Here is an 18,035-nt window from a genome sequence, read left to right as displayed (position 1 = left end):
AGAGATTTTATCCCAACAGCTGGACTCTTTGGGTTTATCAAACAGCGGATTACTGTAATCATTTCCTGCTATTGCACCTAGTCTATTCCACTGATCCACCACTCTATTTCTTAGCCAATACCAGATAGTTTTCATTACTGATGCTTTATAACATAATTTTAGATCAAGTAGGGCTAAGCCACCTTCATTTGCACTTTTTTTCATTGAATCTCTGGAAATTCTTGACTACCTTCTGTGCCCAGAATCACCCACGTTTGTGGAAGACAAATTCTGAAGTAGATGTTTCTTCTCCTGGCTTTTCTTTCTGGGTTTTGTTGACCAGATTTCTGTTAAGAGTTTGGTTTCATATCATATATGGGGGTAGATCATGAGATTTTAGACCTGTGCTTGTCTTCTCTCTGCCATCTTGGCCAGAAGTCCCAAGAATCTACTTTTCAAAACATCCTCCAGTCTGATAATCAAGAAATGCCAATTCATATATAGTGGGCATTCATCTTCCATTTCTACAAACATCTCCAAGCATATATTTTTCAGAGTTATCTTTAATGTGGTCCTTTCAACAAGATAAATCCTAGGTAATGAATATTTTTGTCCATAAATATTAATATTAGCTAATATGTAAAAGAATCTTAATATCCAGAAGTAGAATTAATACTTTAATCAGTCATTGAAGAATTATATATATATATATATAATATATATATATATGTATGTATGTATTGCATTTCTTTTTATTAGAATCAACATTACCATATCTTTCTGTGTGACATGAGCTCAAGTTTTTGTTCCTCAGATGATTTCTGCATTCTTTAGGCTTTCTTGCAGTAGTAGTTATTCTATATAAGTAAAACTTCTCTTATGAGAAAAGGTTACCTTGAGTTTGACTTTCACAAAAGACTTTAACAAAAAAAAAACATATTTTTCACTAAGGCTCCTGGCAATCATGCCTGAAAGGGAGTCAGTGAAACTACTCACAGAGGATTTGAGGAAAAGCATATTTATATATTGGTACAGTCAGAAGGTGGGGGTCTTCAGTGGGTGAGGATTTTTAGTACTTGTCCATCAAAGAAATTCCCTGCTATGTTTGGAGACATATGGTCAAGGTTAGAAGGATCATTATAACAATTTCATTAACTTCAGTAAAGCCCCTCCTTATTAACAAAGCATGGGGATGGGTCTTATTTTGATAGGTTATGGGAAGATAGGAAGACTAGATTTCATAAAAACAAGGTTGCACCCTTTACATATGCGAAATTTGACCTTATTACCAGAAGGTTTTCTTTATGTGAAAGATGAACTGCCAATTACCTTGTAACAGAAATAGAAGCTAACATGTATGTGTGTGTGTGTGTGTGTGTCTGTGTGTTTGTGTATAAAGGAAAAAAATGAAAGCATTGTTCACACTTAAAATGATAATAATCAAAGTCAATATTTATCCTTTTATCTAGTCCTCACATTTTCAGGGTCAGCATTTAAAAAAAGTTGAGGTTGGATTTCTTGTAATTGAATGTAATATTTTACAATTTCATCATATAAATGTTTAACTATAAAAGGATCTCTCTATTCTGACTCCCTCATTATGTAAAAAAGACCACTTAAACTCAACAAGGTTAAATAATTTCCCAGACACAGACACAGAACTACATCATCTATCACCTTTATTCTAATTTTGTGTTGATTATTACTTCTCAAAAAATGATGAGTTAAATACGTAGAGAAAGCTCATTCTGAAATGACTTTAACATGTATAACTAGAATCACAGAATGTATCTCAGATAAGTTTTTTTTTAGTACATCCATTTTGAGTTAAGACTTATCTCAAGTTTTCTGACATGACAAGACAACAAAATTATATAACTATATATGGAAATCTACTTAAAGTTCATTGCTTATGTGATACAAAGATTCAACTTCTCTGTTAGGAGACAGGTTAGAGTGGGTCAAATGATATCTGGATGTTTTCATAAAATAGTTAACAGAAGTAATCATCAATTTACAGTGGGAAACATTCTTAGAGACTGTCTTGTTAGTGGAATAATAGTCAAATAAGAAATATCTGAGTTCAAGTCTTCCTTCATATGCTTATTAAATGTATGCCTCTGGGCAAATATTTTAAAGCCCTCTGAGCCTCAGTTTCCTCCTCTGTAAAGGAGGATAATAATAGAATCTATTTCACAGGTTATGAGAAACAAATGAGATAGCATTTGTAAAATGCTTTTCAAACCTTAAAAATCTTTGTGTTGTTATGGTTTAATATTATTTAAGCATTATTATTCTAATGAGGCCCAAAGATATTGATTGCCCAAGCCACACAGGAAGTAAATAGATGATTGAGTACCCAGTCCTCTAAGGACAAATCTCTCTCCCATTTCTGAAAGGATTTAAAAGAGACTTATTTACATTCAATTGTAAGCATTTTTTCTAACTTTTTAATTGATTTATCTACCTTGGGTATTTTTTTCTTTATCCTGGGATTTTAGAATTTTACTGTCTTTAGGAAAATATGATTAATATTATTTTATATGTACAATGAAATAATTCGAAAAAGGAAAGAAAGATTTGAAAACCCTATTGTTTATTTAGTCATGCCTCAGTTTTGTGTTGTGTAGATTTCTTACTAATCTCCTTTCTGCCACCTGACAATTATACCCCTATGTTTCTAATTTTTCCTTGTTTTCCTAAATGTTGCTCTGTTACTTGATCAATCAGAGAATTACAAAATTTAAGGAATGAAAAGGATCCTAAGTGGTTTTCTAGTTTAGCTAATGCATTACTTTATAACATTGTCTTTTATTCTCGAAGAAGACCATCAGGGAGGTGATAATTTGACAAGCACATAAATATTATTTGAATGAGGTGGTGCTGTTCTGCAGTCGCTAGCCTCACTTTCTTCTCCAAATGCATATGAGTCCAGTGGCCAGATATGAATCAGGCTGACTAGAGATGGCCCTGGGTACAAGGCAATCAGAGTGATTTTACTTGCCCAAAGTCACGCAGAATAACTACCTAACAAGTGGTTATTCAGCCTTTGCTTGGGAGAGACCTACAAAGTGAGGGAAACTTTTACTACTTAAAGAATGCTATTCTACTTTTTTTGTCAGGAACCTCTACTTGTTATAAAGCTTTTCTTGATACTAAACATCAGTCTCTTTTCCCCTAGTTCTATCCTCTGGCACCAAAGAGAACAAGATTAAACTTTCTTCTTTATGACAACTTTTCAGGGTACTTTAAGATGGTTAAAATGGCTAAAAATAACCAGGGTCATCAACTTGTTCCCTTATAGAACACAAACATTGAGATTTTACCACCAAACTTGTCCTCCTCTGAATACTTTTTTCCATTATTAATCTTTTTCAAATACAGTATCCCAACTGAGCACAATACTTTAAATATGATCTGGCTAGGGCATATCAATTTTCTGTTAACTTGAGTTAAGTATACCTCTGGAGACTATTCTTTTCTTAAATTAGACTAAGTGCATGAGATTTTTTGTTTATTGATGATTATATCATATCATTGATTGGAGCTTAAAGTCTAGTAGAACTCTCACATCTTTTGTTTTCCCTCAAACTGTTGCTTTCTTGTAATAACTCCCTAATTTTGAATTTATTAAGTAAATTTTTTCTCTAGTATTGATTCAGGTAATTATGGGCACAGAGATATATTGTTGTTGGAGACAAATTTTCTAATCTTTTTCTACACTGTTAATATGTTTAAATCCAAAATACACATATACTTTTTTTTAGATTTTTTTTTCAAGGCAGTGGGGTTATGTGGCTTGGCCAAGGCCACACGGCTAGGTAATTATTAAGTATCTGAGGCTGGATTTGAACTCAGTACTCCTGACTCCAAGGCCAGTGCTCTATCCACTGTGCCACCTAGACGCCCCACACATATATATTTATACACAGACACACACACACACACACACACAAACACATAAATGTCTCTGAAACAAAATCCTGATCACCTCCTACAGATAAGACCCCACTACTCCCAAAAGCAAATTTTCCAATGCAAGACCTGAACCACTCCCAAAACACCATCCCTCTCATGGACTCTGAGGGGACATTTAAGGAGAATTTGACTCCTGCCCCCTCACTTTCACTTCTTTTTGCAAGTTAATCAGCAGCTGGCCTGTCTGATTAAACTGCTAAACCCAGTACCTTTTAAAGAATTCTTAGCTATCTCTTACTTAATCTCTTTGCGTTGAAATAAACTTTTAATAAATCTGTTTTCTTTTTACATTGACACTCCAGACTCAGAATCATGAGGGTTTTTTTTAAATTTTTTGGGGGGGGTTTGCAAGGCAGTGGGGTCAAGTGGCTTGCCCAAGGCCACACAGCTAGGTAATTATTAAGTGTCAGAGGCCAGATTTGAATTCAGGTACTCCTGACTCCAGGGCTGGTGCTCTATCCAGTGTGCCACCTATCCACCCCAGAATCATGAGTTTATCATGGAAAAACCCACACACTCTCCAACAACAGTTTTTAGATTTTACAATTATCTCTAGTAGATTTTCTATCATTACAAGACCAATGTAGGAATTTATTTTGCTTAACTAGGTATATTATTTAAAAAAAAAAGTTTTGTTTTTGTTTTTGCCCCTATTGTGGGAAGAAATAGAAAGGGAGGAAATGATACTTGGTAATTTAAAAAATAGTTTTATTTAAAAAAATTAAAAGATTTTATACCATTTGATACATCCCAAATATTCTAGCTCACCAATCATTTTTGATACTTTCTCATTCAGCAAATGGCTTCTTCTTTCAGCTTTTTGTCCTTTACAAATTTGATAGGCATGCTATCTTTCTATTCAAATCGCTGGTAAAAATAATATACAATAGACCAAACTCAAATCCCTGAGAATTCCATTTAAGATTACATATTGAAATCATTTTGATCCATTTTTTAAGCGTCAATAAAGCCAAATGTTTCCAAAGCCATATTGTATAACCTTTTTCATATCTATTTTTACACAAGAAAAGTATGTGTTACTCTATCCAATTTTCTAAAAATGTAAGTCAAATTATGTCTATCTCCTTTCTATTCAACCAACTTAGTTGCTATATTATAGAAGGAAACAAGATTTATCAATCATAGTTATTCTATTCTGATAAATTGAAAAAAAATTAAGTGACCCTTTATGATCATTGTTTTCTAAATATTCACTCATGCTAGTGATACCTTTTAGCACTTTGCCATGAGGTAGAGTCAAGTTTTGTGGCCTAGACACTGAAGATTCTATTTACTTCTTTTTGTTCCTTGAAAATTGTGACAATTGTCCTATTCTAATCCTTCAGTTCCTATAGTATTCTCCAAAATCTTTCAAATGATGAGGTAAATGAACTTCAGTGAAGTACCTGGCCCCCTGACAAGGACAAGAAAAACCAAACCCATATCAACAAAACAATAAATGCCTGCCCTAGGGGTAGCTAGGCTCTGGAGTCAGGGTACCTAAATTCAAATGTGACCTCAGACACTTAATGATTACCCAGCGGGGTGGCCTTGGGCAAGCCACTTAACCCAATTGCCTTGTAAAAAAAAAATAAATAATAAATCCCTGCCTAAGCCTGAAAGGATCAAGTCTTTGAAAGAGGTGCACCTACTTCCATCCCATTATCTTCCTTAGACATGCCACTTGAAGACACTAAGTTTATGCCCCAGGAAACATGTGGTCTATGTGTTGCCTTCTTAATACTACTTTAGCACTGCTCTAACTTCCTTCTTTACCTATGTAATCCTGGTCTCATCCTCTGTTGACTGCTGATTCATCCTGGTTGCCCTTCTTCTGATGGCTGCTATTTTTGATCTGGTTGCAATGTCCTTACAACTGTTTGTAATTCTTCTCTTAGATTTGCTACTTTCTTAAAAAACTCTGATTTCCCTAAGAATTCTACCCTATGTTACTGATCAATTTCCTTTTTACTTTAATATCCATTGTAATGCATAATTTAACCTTTTTTTGTCCCTAAATTCTTCTGGATTAAAAGTCAGTCTTTTAAATGAATTTCATCACATTCATTTGAACCTCTAACATCTTTCAGCTGGCAACATTACTAGTAGTGTTTCAGTAATTAAATTGCCATTATTTTAGCATCTAATGTGTAGGGTTCTTTTGGACTAGGTGACTTGAACTGATCATGGGCAGGCAGGTAATTTCTTAAAACCTGCCTGGGGCCACATAACAGCATGATCTTTGGGTGTCTGAGGCTGGATTGGGACCCGGGTGCTCCTGGCTCAAGGGCCAGTGCTCTGTCTGCCACCTGGCCACCCCCTACTATTATTACTATTTTATGTCTTTTTTTTCTTTTTTCTTTTTGGTTTTTGCAGGGCAGTGGGGTTGGGGTGGCTTACATGTCACACAGCTGGGTGATTGTTGGGTGTACGGGGCCGGATATGTACTTGGGTGCCCCTGTCTTCAGGGCTGGTGTTCCGTCCACTGCGCCACCTGGCCATACCTACAATTATTACTATTGTTTTTAATTTTAATTTTTTTCTCTCCCCTTTGTTTATTGCTCAATTTTGCTTACTCTTAAACAAGAATATTTTATTAATGTATAAAAAACATTGTACAAAAAGAGAATAAATAAATATTAAATAAAAATAATAATATTAAAAACCTCATCTTCCTACTTATATTTGCTTATCTCTTCCCTATAAAAAAAGTTGTTATTTTCTAGCAATGTTTATTCTCCCTGGATGAGGAAACAGAAGAAAATTAAGTTCTTTTCACCTTTGACTTCTTTTTGCCCTCTGTTATTTATCTGAATCTTATCTATGTTAAGCATCAATAATACCCTCCTTTGAAACTTTATTTTTCTGAATATACATATACATGTATATATTATATATAATATATATATATATATATATATATATATACATATATACACATATATACTTGGATGCACTTTTTTATTAGCTTCTGTAATACTAGCCACAACTCAAGGTGAATTTTTCACACCTAACATTACTATCATAGGTGCCATACTTTAGTATTCTTCTTTTAACTATCCTCATTTTCATCATTTTTACATTTTTTTAAAAATTTACTTTGGTTCATGAATTTTTTTTTGACCATCCTCATCAGTCACTTTAGAAAACTTCCATTTTCCTATTGCAGAAATGTATCAATATCTTTTCTATAGCTTTTCTGTTCTTTCCATGGCTAATGCTTCTTTTTTTTGTCCCTTTGTCCTCAGTAGCAATCATCATATTCTCTCATTTCTTGTGCTGTTCATGCTATATTTCTTCCCATCAATCACTCACTATCCTTTTATTTTCTAGCCTTTCTATTCCATCTACTCTCCAGTCTAAATGCTTGTTCATCATCATTGTGGTTTTTGATTTTCTCTCCATTTCATTTTCTCTGTCCCTTATTTCTTTCCATATAATTTATTTCATATTATTCAATCAGTAAGAACTTAAGTGTTTTTTATCTTCTAGACTGTTATATTAACAAATCAAGTCTGTAGTCATTTATTAAGCTCCCTCAGGGACTGTGTTAAATTCTGAGGATAGAAAGACAAAAATACAACCTTAAATTCAAAGAGTGTACAGTCTAATGGAAGAGACAACATGGAACATCCATGTACAAATGTTACAGGTATGATAAATTGGAGATAATCAGTAGAAGAAAGGCTATACATTAAAGCATATTAGGAAAGATTTCTTTCAGAAGGTACCATTTTAACTGAAATTTGAAGGAAATAAAGGTCTCTGGGAGGCAAAGATGAAGAAACAAGTGACTTCCAGACATGATTTATAAAAAATGAAAAGATATGAAATTGGAATGTCTAGTTTTAAAAGAAGCAAGGAGGTCTCAAATACTTGAGTATAAAAGGGGAAAAATGAGAAAAACAGTCCTCTTGTCAAGAAGCTTTCATTTGGGTGAAGAGGGAGGGGAACACTTGAAAATTTAAGACTAGGGGCAGCTAGGAGGCACAGTGGATAAAGCACCAGCCCTGGGGTCAGGAGTACCTGGGTTCAAATCCAGTCTCAGACACTTAATAATTACCTAGCTGTGTGGCCTTGGGCAAGCCACATAACGCCATTTGCCTTGCAAAAACCTAAAAAAAATATTTAAGACTAAACCATATATATATATATATATATATATATCATGAATATAAGCTAGTTTTGTGATAAAGGGTAATTTTAGGCCAGAGGATGGGGACCACAAAAGGTTTCATGTAAAAGGTAACATTTAAACTGAACTTTGAAAGAAGCTAGGTAATAGAAAAGATATTTTCAGGGGGCAAACATTCTAAGCATAATAGAGAGTGATTGTAAAGGTACAGGTTGGTAGAGTGTAATGTATGTGTAACAGAAAGTAGGCTTTCCAAGGGCTGTTAAATAAGAGTGAATACACAGAAAATTGAGGTCCAAGACAAATTCTTAGGGGATAGCTATAGTTAATAGGAGTGACAGCAATGGATCCAGCAAAGAAAACTGAAATGGAGCAGGAAGATATATAGTAAAAAAAAAAACACCCCAAAAGATAGTAATATCAGGGAAAAAACCAGGGAATTATCTAAGAAGTAAGGGTGTAAATAATATCAAATGCTGCAGAAGAAGGTGAGAAAAATCTTAAGATTTAGACATTACATCACTTCACTCTCTGGTAAAAGCAAGTTCAATTGAATGAGTTCAGAAAACAGGGCATATGAAGGAAATGAATTTAAACATTTTTGTAAGTTATTTATGTTAAGTTTGACAGAGAAAGAGAAATGATGAAGGATACCAGCTACTAGAGATACTAGGAGCTAGTGCTCCTTTTCTTTTTTGTTTTTGAAGAATGGGAGATAAGGGTTTGTTGTTTTTGTATACAACAAAAAAAGAATCAGTAGATAGGTATAGTTGGAATATTCGGGCATAATAAGAATGAAGATATTTTGCTGTAGAATAAATAGGATGATATTGTTATTACATAATGAAATGAATAAAGATATGGTGAAGAGGAGAAGTGAGAGTGCTTAACAGTTCAATAAAAAGATAGTGAATAATTCTGACCTCTTGACAACTAAAAACAAAGTTATGTTGACTTCACTGGAAGGAATAGATTGAACCTAAATAATTTGATAAGAATATAACTTGAAACTAAAAAGGGCCAGGGAGGGAAACTACTAATGTTTACTTTCCAAGTTAAGAAATCACAAAAAGTAATTACAAAGAAGTAGACTCAAATAGTATATAAAATATCTAGAAAAAAACAAATAAGAAACAAAATCCAAAAGCAGATCCGGGGCGGGGGGGATCTATGGATTCAAATGTCTCTACATGAATACACCAAATTTAGAAAAAAATCTAGCTATTAAGAGGCTAGATAAATGTAGATATTTTGGGAGAAAGCATGCTAAAGAAGGGCAAAAGATATGCTGTCATACTCCATTACACTAAACATCATCTGGACATAGAAAGATAATTATGTGAAATTTGGCAAACAGGTCAAAATTCTATCACAGAAGCGTATTATACTCATTATAGAGGATTTCAATTACCCAGACATCTTATGAAGCTTCATTCTGAAAAAGAGCAGTCAATAACTGTTTCTTAACTTGTATTAGTGATTATTTCTTCCTTCAAAAGGTTAAGGAAACAACAAGTAGAAATATTATTCCAGATCTGAATTTCATTAACATTATTGAACTGATGACTATGGTGGGAATGATGAGAATCCTAGAGTTTGAGATGGAGGAAAAAAAGGAGCTAACTTTGCTATCTTTGTTCATTTGCATTCTCCCCTCATCGACAGAGAGAAAAATTATTTGATGCTGAACTGATGCCATGTGAGGGGAGAAATTAAACAGAATGGAGAGAAGAAATCTTGCTTCTGAATTTAAGAGAAGACATGGTCCCAGGCTCCCTAAAATGAGAGACTGCTACAGAGAGAGAGAGAGAGAGAGAGAGAGAGAGAGAGAGAGAGAGAGAGAGAGAGAGAGAGAGAGAGAGAGAGAGAGAGGAAAGACCTAATCAGTATACATGTAAAAAAACAATTAAAAGGATGCCTCAAGTCTGATTTGGGGGATTGTCACTTTTATGAGATTGGTTACAGTTACAGTTACAGTTAAAGTTAAGCTGAACTATCTTGTTCTCAGAGAGAATGTGTATTGACTGGTATATTTTAAATCTTAATAATTTTATCTAATTTCTCTTTGCTTTCTGCTTAAATGAATGACTTTATTCATTATTGATTCTTTTTTAAGTTAATTTTTAGTTTTATTCATTTAAGACAATATGGAGTTAAGAGTGACTTGACGGGGAGGCTAGGTAGTGCAGTGGATAAAGCATCGGCCCTGGGGGGGTCAGGAGTACCTGGGTTCAAATCTGGTCTCAGACACTTAATAATTACCTAGCTGTGTGGCCTTGGGCAAGCCACTTAACCCCACTGCCTTACAAAAAAAACCAAACCTTAAAACAGTGACTTGTCGAAGGTCACACATTTAGGCAGTTATTAAGTGTCTGAGGTTGGATTTGAACTCAGATCCTCCTGACTCCAGGACCGGTGCTCTATCTATTATGTCACCTAGCTGCCCCCCATTATTGATTCTTTGTGATTGGCCTTCCTATAAATTAACATTTTATAGGAAGACAGTTAAGCCTTTAGATATAAATGTAGAATATTCCTTTCCCTTTAAGAGACAGTAAATAGGAAAGATGCCTAAATCTAAAAAAACCCACACCATTTCTTCTAGATTACTCCTCTAGAAAGATATAATTCCATCCTTGTGACCTCCTTCTCTGAGAGAGCAGAGCAAGAAAACTCATTGCCCCAAGTTTTTTCTCTCTTTCAAGAAGGAATCAATCTCCCTTGGAGATTTCAGATATTGCTATTTATACCCTCCTGTGAGCTTGTTTGTAGACAAATTCATGTATGCATTTAGATAGCCTAAAGGACAACTCTTACCCCTTACATATTTATAGTTTAAAAAACTCTCTAGGTTTGGAGAAGGAAAAATTTCAAAAAATTCAGAGGAAAACTAGGAAGAGTAGAGTCTCATAGATAAAATGCTTCATGGGAAGTTATTACTCCAGAGAAATAGGTGATCATCAATTATGAAATTCTGAAGATACAAAGGGAAATTTTCCAATCAGTAGGGAAAATTGGGATTTATCTAAAAGAGACTCATATAAATGGAAAAGAATCTCACAAAAAATAAATTTAAAACATCTACAAAATGCAAGAACAAGTAATAACTATTGTCTATGAGTGTGACACAATTCAGTTAATATAGTTCAATGATTCTAAAGACAAGAATGAACTAAAATTAGAGTGGAGAAAAATGAGGGGTTTTAAAACTATATTGGGAGAAAAATATGTATAGGATATATGTTTGTGATGTTTTGAATGATGATAAATTGAGTGGTCAATTTTTAATTTTTCTTTTCTAAGGAGAATTACATTAACATTGGAAATGCAGAGGAAATATAGCAAACAGGAAGCTGATTCCAAAGATAATTAAGGAACTAGGAAACCACACAGCTTCTTTTCATAAATTCATGAAATTCATTTCTTAAATGAAATCCATCTTGAATCACAAAAAAGTGTTAGTTTCAATAGATGAGCCACTCTTATTGATATTAGAACATTCAAGGAAAATGAGAAAATGACCACATAATTTAAGGATGATTGATTTCTCAGTTAAAAAATACCCAACAGATAAAAGATCTTACAATCTAAATCAATGACTTCAGTTCCCAAAGAAGTTACAAAATATTTTTTAAAGATGTAGTTAGTGACTATTTAAAAAGGAAATCAGGAATGACAATGTGCCAACATGACTTACTCATGTTAAAAAGGAACAGCTAATATCAGACTAAGCTCTTTTCCTTTATTGAGAGGATTACTGATCTTGCAGAAGAGGAGAATACTGTGATCATAATTTATTTAGATATTAACAATTTTTTAAACATTTATTTTATTTTTTCTCAATTTCATGCAAAGTTAGTATTCATTTTTAAATTTTTGATTTCAAAATTTTCTCTCCCGTCTTCCCTACTTCATTTTCAAGAAGGAAAAAGATTTTATTTCGATTATACAATATGTATGACCATGAAAAACATTTCCCTATTAACCATGTTGCAAAAGAAAATGTAGTTTCCCAATGAAAAAAATGGTCAAAGGATATGAACAGACAGTTTTCAAATGAAGAAATTAAAACTATATATAATCATGTGAAAAAATACTCCAAATCACTACTGATTAGAGACAATGCAAATTAAAACCACAATGAAGTATCATCTCACACCTATTAGGTTAGCCCAGATGAGAAAAAGCGAAAATGGTCAGTGTTGGAGAGGTTGTGGAAGGATTGGGACATTGATTCATTGCTGGTGGAGTTGTGAATGGATCCAACCTTTCTGGAAGGCAATATGGAACTATGCCCAAAGAGAAAGAAAACTGTTCATTCCCTTTCACCCGGCAATTCCAATTCTAGGACTATAACAGAAGAAAATGCAAAAAGTCAGAAAAGTCGTACATGTTCCAAAATATTCCTAGCAGCTCTTTTTGTAGTGGCAAAGAACTGGAAATTGAAGTGGTACCCATCAATTGGGGAATGGCTAAACAAGTCATGGTACATGAATACTATGGAATATTATTTTTCTATAAGAAACCATAAATGGTCGGACTCTAAAGAAGCATGGAATGACTTATGGGATCTGATGCTGAATGAAGTGAGTAGAGCCAAGAGAACAATGTACACATCAATAACATTATGAGATGAACAACCTTGATGGAAGCAACTCTTGACAGTCCAGAGAGCTAGGAAAACTGTATTTGCCTGGTTATGGACTGTATTATCCCCAATCAGAGAAAGAAAAACAAAACAAAACAAAATACACAGAAAACAAAAATAACTCTGATTCTGATGAACATTTTATAAAAAATTATCTCTTTTCCTTAATCTTAATTCCTTATACCAAAAATTACTAATTTGTAAATATACAATATATATATATAATATATAATATATATATATATATATATATATATATATATATATATATATATATATATAATGCTAACCTCGCTGTTCACTGCTGAAAGGAGGAGGGTGGGAAGAGAGAGTGGAGGGAAATTTTGTAACTTGGAAATATACTTCTACAAATGGATGATAATAAATAAATTTAAAAAAGAAATCTGGACAAAAAAATAAAGAAAACAAAAAACGTGTAGCATAATTCGGGGGAAAGGGAAGTTGAGCTTTACACAATATTGCTATTAATGTGTATGATATTCTGCTAATTTCACTTTAAATTCATATGACTTCAGGTTTTTCTGAAAGCATCTTATTTGTCTTTTCTTAAAGCACAATCATATTCCATCACAATCATAAAAACTTGTTCAACTGTTCTCCAATTGATGGGAATCCCCTCAATTTCTAATTCTTTGCCACCACAAAAAAGAACTGCTATAAATATTTCTGTACATATAAATATACATATTTTTTACTTTTCCCCTTTCCCTTGTTTTTGGGGGGGCTAAAGACCTTGTAGTTGTGTTACTGAGTCAAATAGTATGCACAATTTTATAGCCCTTTATCATAGTTCTAAATTGCTCTTCAGAATGGTTGGATCATTTTATAACTCCATCAACAATGCATTAGTATTCCAATTTTTCCCCATCCCTTTCAATATTTGTCATTTTTTGCTTCAATCATATTAGCCAATCTAATACATGAGAGTTGAAAGAAATAATGACTAAAAATCAATAGAAATTCAGAGTTTTCCCTTTTTTTCTAAAGTCTTCATATGAAAATTCAATCTTTGAATGTTGAACTTTCATCTCAAAAGTGGTCACACCCCACCCAGCCTTACAAGGAATCTAATCTAAGGGGCAGGTTAATCAGCAGAAGTTGAGGGATAGTGGGTGCAGGTGGATCTTTTGTCTAGATTGGCTAAAAACAGCGTAGATTGGAGATCAATTTGGGACTCTGATTCATTGGAATTAGCCCACTTCTCTTTGTAAAGTCCACCTTTCATCAATTGTCAGCCAATCAGAGTTTATTGAGACCCTCGATAATACTCACTCTTCCAAGGCCATTTTAATTGTGAGCCCACATCATGACATTATGATGACCCTTTTATTTAAGAAAATGCTAACATTGGTATAAAAATGATTTTACAGAAATTCTGCCTCTCAAACTTTTAAAATGTAGTAAAGTGGTATGTCAAAATAGTTTGAATTTAGAAAAATTTTTGATAAAATTTAGTTTGTGGATAAGATGTAAAGATATGAATTAGACAAGATTTTAGTTACAGTAATTCTGGAAAGTTTCAATGACTACACAAAAAGATTAAATGTTAATGGTTCAATATCAAGGCAGCAGGAGGTCTCCAGTGGAATACACTTGGAAATTTATTGTTACAATGCTGTTTGAATTTTATTTTTACAGATAAACTTTAGAATTTTAAGTTGACCACCAGCTACAAGGGATTGCTAACACACTGGATCACAGAGTTAGGATTCAAAACTCTTTGGACAGACTTGGGAACTGATAACTGACTATAACAAAATGATATAATTCAATAGGAAGGGTTACAAAGTATCCATTTCTTAAGTATAAGTTGTGGAAGGTGTGGTTAGGCAGTAGTTCGTTTGCTTTTTAAATGGAAGATTTTGTGTAATTTTTATATCAGATGATAGAGTGATATGGTAGCCTAAAGAGCTAATTTGATCTTGGGCTACATTAAGACAAATATGTTTTATATGGAGGTGATAATTTTTCTTCCCTTATTGTCCCTCAACTGTGATATTGTGGTCAGTACTTAGTGTCGGTTTACACTGATGAGTTGGAAAGTTTCAAGTAGAGCAATGAGGATGCTGAAAAACTTTGGTTCTATTCCATATGAAAGTCAGTTAAAGGTATCATGTTTCTCTAGCAAAAGGAACATGTTGTGGAGATCTGGTTGCTTCTTGCAACTATCTGAAAGGCTGCCATGTCACGAGAAGATATTATGCTTTTACTGTTTTGCACCTAGTGGACAGTGTTGGGAATAATGCAAAAGGATAAATAGGTCAGATTAGGTTCCTTCTCAGGAAAAAAGCTTTTTAACAAAGAACTGTTCTAAACAAACAAAAAAAAATTCAAAATCTGGTAGGTATTTCTTCCTTTACTTCTCCACAATGGGACCAGGTGACATTTAGGTGCTAAATGAATGACTACAATAATGCCTAGCATATAATCAATTGTTAACAAATGTTGATTGATTGATATTAAATGGGGATTCCTTTGCTGCATGGGGTGGATTAAACAGCTACTGAAATTCCAACTCTCAAATTTTGGATTTCTGAGATTCCAGACACCTTGTTACTCTCAGCAGAAACAGAAAGGTTTAAGGAAAGCAAATATTTAGGGGTATTTTACATTTTGGTTAATAACCCTAAGGACATAGATTTTGATTCATAAGCGTTATAGGGCTCATCTAGTCTAGACTTTTCATTTTATAGATAAAGAAAATGAAATCTAAAAAAATACTAATACCTTCTATTGTTCAGTTTTTCCAGTCATGTCTAATTCTTCAAGACCCATTTGAGTTTCTTTGGCAAAGTTACTGGTAAAGATCATTTCCTTCTCCAGTTAATTTTATAGATGAAGAAGCTGAGACAAATAGAATTAATTGATTTGCCAAGTGTCATACTGTTGTGTTTGAAGACTGATTTAAACTCATGAAGATGAGTTTTACTAACTCATCTAGATACAACATGTATAAAATTCTATTATTAAAATTTTGAATAGACCAAAACCAAAATTAGATACTTAATAGTATTTAATATATAACTCCTTATAGATTGATACCTAAATTATCTAGTACCAAGTAGATATGTATGTTACTATAATAACCTAATACTTATTCCACTCATTTTGGATTTACCATATTCTGACCAATATTACATATATATCATATTAGATAGAAATTCAACCTCAGAGTCAGAAGGACATTTTCAAGTTCTATCTCTGGCACATAACTGGCTTTATAAATATGGAACATGATTTAAGGTCTTAGTGTTCCCAGTCAGTTCTGTAATATAGTAAGTTGTAGTACTGTTACAGATGTGCCTTGGTGGAGGGGAAAGTTCCCACTTGGAGAGCAATATGCTCTCTAACCAACCTCCACCAAAATTACTAAACAAAACAGTGAGCTCATTGAGGTAATGAAATTCCAAGTTAAGGGTCCACCTCCCTGACCTGAGAGTTAAGGACTTAAATATAAATTATCCTATGCTCTACACTCTCTATAAAAATAACAAGATATGTGACAAAAGCATAACAAACGTTTTTGGTAGAATGATGAATATTTTTTTAATTCAAAACAATTGTGATTGTTTTTGCATTTGTTTAGTTATTTTCAGTAATTCCCAACATTTCATGATCCCATTTGGAGTTGTCTTGGTAGAGATATTGTAGTGTTTTGTCATGTCTTCCTCAAACTCAATTTACAGGTGAGAAAACTAAGGCACATCAGGTTATGTGACTTGCCCAGGATCACACAGCTAGTAAGTATCAGAACAAATAATAATTATAAATCAAAAATTGGGTGAGGAGTCTAATGTGTCATCATTCAAAATACTGGTAGTAAGTCACCTAAATTTGTGACTTATAACTGGATCTCATTCCACCAAATAAATAAATTTTCAGAGAAATGGATTTAAGTGATAGCTACATAAGAACCACCTATACTCTCCTTTTCCAATATTAAGTGCTTGCTCTAAGCAATAAAATAAGAAATTTATGTGTGAGATATGTAGTACTGGTGTTGCAAGTTGGCTAAATTTACTGCCACTCAATTGATCAGAGTTAGCAGCAATTTAAACATCAGTTTTCATTGTTTTAAAGTCAGACAATTTTGTTTGAATCCTTATACAAGAGCTGCTTGTTGTCAGAGATGCTACTAACAATTTAAGACTGCCAACAAGGACTGTAGGTGACAAAACTTCTTGGAGGGACATATAGACTCATTCTTTAATGTATATTCAGTTTGTTACTGGTTAACCAAGTCCCAAAAAATATAAATTCAGAAGACTAATTTTGAAGTGAAATCATAAAATAAAACATTAAGTAGAAATCTATCATTTTATCATGTTTATTAATATACACTTAATCTAGAGCTACATCACAATTTTTAAGAGAATGTTTCAAAATATCTGACTATGAATGGTTATCCATACAGTGATCAGCATTAACTATGACTTCCAGGAGTGATCTAATGAATGTTCAGAAATTACTTATGCCAAAAAAAAAAAGCAATTCATTGCTATGACAAAGCAAGTACTTTTGCTTTTGATAAAGGGAGCATATGTGCGATTCTTAGCAGTGATGAAAAGATCAAATTCCAAAACCCACAGACTAGAAACTCTTGCTAAGCTTTTTACTGCCTTGGTCCTAAACACTGAAGACTCATTTGGTTAGCCTCAGATGAACCTCTGCTTAGTGGGAAGATGATCTTGGCAGACATTCAAAAGATCAATTTGAAGAAAAATGATAGAAGATTGATTTCATAAAATGCAAAAAACAAGAAATTATCTTCTTGCCAAAATATACTCTGTAAGGATCATAATTTGCATCAGTTTCTAGGACTTTCCAGGAAATTTAAAACATATTATGGATGATAAGGAATAAATAATGTTACCCAAAGCTAACAGCTCCTATTCCTTGCTGCTGATTCTTTACTCTCTGCTCAATTTCAGGGCACATTAGTAAAATTAAATTAAAGCCATGATGATGGGCAAGAAGCTCAAAATGTTAAAAAGAGTGTATTTAATGACATTACACTTAAAATCAAATCTTTTTTATTATGAGTCACTTACCTAGGTTCAGAAACCAAAGCTAGATTCATGGCAATACTGAATAGAGGAAGCACAACTTCTTCTGGAGACAATGCATTGGACCATTCAGTGCTATGTAAGAAGATAGGAAATTTCTCTCATAATACTGAAAAAAGTATTCATGAAAAGTAAATACTTAAGAGGAAAAATCAGGTATAGTGCATTCGCTATAGATTTACACATATTACACAACTATTTCTCCATT

This window comes from Macrotis lagotis, chromosome X, assembly GCF_037893015.1.
Source record: "Macrotis lagotis isolate mMagLag1 chromosome X, bilby.v1.9.chrom.fasta, whole genome shotgun sequence".
Lineage (NCBI taxonomy): Eukaryota > Metazoa > Chordata > Mammalia > Peramelemorphia > Peramelidae > Macrotis > Macrotis lagotis.
This window is presented reverse-complemented; position numbering follows the sequence as displayed.